Genomic DNA, 1,680 nt, shown 5'->3' with positions numbered 1-1,680 from the left:
GCGATTTAATTGAGATGCACAAATATAAAACACTAAATATACAATCTTTAAAAAAACACAACTTTTCAAGCAAAACTAATAGTTAGGGTTGCATAGCGCATATAAATGTTGGTTTTTATCTGATCTTCCCTTCCATCGACCTGGGGTCCATGGACCCCAGGTTAAGAACCCCTAAGTGGTGGTCCGCGTGAGTAACCCTGGTAGTGATGCAGACTGTAAGTTCTGTCTGTTTCCACCAAGTACCCCAAAGTGCCGGTACAAATTACTAGGTTGACTCGACTGCCAACAATAATGGTTATTCCAGTTAATTCTGATTTAGCATCTTGGTAATAAGTAATATATGCCATATCTACTATATGTTCCTTTCTTCCTACTTTATCCTTTCTCGAACCTGATCTTCCTCTTTCTTTACTTCTGTTACGCCTCTTTACGCCTCCCGCGAGGGAATTATAACATGAATGATATGAACGGATCCCTGGGCCACACGGTACTACATGGAGGCCTACTAGGGTTCCCAAATCAATGTTTATTGAATCAAGTTATTAGGAATTTCAGGTTAACGCAAAAGTTATGATGGATTTATTATTTATGAAACTCGTAAGATTGTTCTAGAATGCTTGCATATAATTTATCATCATTTTTATAGAAAGAATAATTATTGTATCCGTCTCTTGGAGGGACTCGTTCCATTTAAGATTAGAAACGATCACTAAATGGTAGAATTAGCCTTAGACCACGCCTGCTGCCCCTATCCCTTTTATTCGAGCAGCGCCGTCCAGCTCCATCACGAGGCCGTATCTCAGTGAGAATGAGGCCCGACCTTTGTTTATTGTCCAGGATATAAGATCTGTGTGAACAGGAAAGTAGTTCTTCTATTGGAAATTATTAACAAACCGGATTGACAAGCCAATAAGTGTTGTTTGTGGTGTTTTTATTTTGGATATAAGACGGGATCCAAGGGAACATCTTTTTCCAGAAAAGTGCAGGGCAACTTAGCCCCGGGGACATCATGATGCCTGTTCAAAGAGAGAGGTATCTGAAAACTTAATGACTTCGGTGAAATCAATAGCTCAGACGAAATCAAAATCAAAAGGAGCAGAAATTTATGGGAAAGCACGCGTGAAAAACTGGAAAGGCAGATGGATAAAATGCTTACGAGGATATTTCTTTCGAGATAAGCACAGTAAACCATACAGTCAAAAGGTCCGTTAAGTTTATTATTTACGGTCAGAATAAAAGTTCAGGTTCAAGAGTTCAAAGTCTTAAATTCTCATCATGTCAAAAAACGAAACGAGGAGTGCGCACAGTAGTAATTTTGCCGCCTTTAACTGCGGCTTCGAATCGACAAAGACTCCGTTCGGCCTTTTAGGAGGCTAAGACATACCCAAATAAACAAACATCTAGAACAGTACGAAAAAAAGAATTAAATGAATGTGCAGAAAAAAGGACAAGGGAAAACCAAGAAGGAAAAAATATTTCAGCGAAACAATACGACTGTAACACTTTGGAAATTTTAAGCCGAATTTATTAAGTAATCAATGTGTATTTCTCAAGTAACCCGGTAATTATACGGCAAGACATTCTTTCGTTTAACATATCAAATAAATCTGTCACACGATCCAAGGCCTTGGACGATGCTTAATGAGATGCATTATAAGTTCCTCGGTCCCGAGATTAATG

Source organism: Penaeus monodon, chromosome 23, assembly GCF_015228065.2.
Source record: "Penaeus monodon isolate SGIC_2016 chromosome 23, NSTDA_Pmon_1, whole genome shotgun sequence".
Taxonomy (NCBI): domain Eukaryota; kingdom Metazoa; phylum Arthropoda; class Malacostraca; order Decapoda; family Penaeidae; genus Penaeus; species Penaeus monodon.
This window is presented reverse-complemented; position numbering follows the sequence as displayed.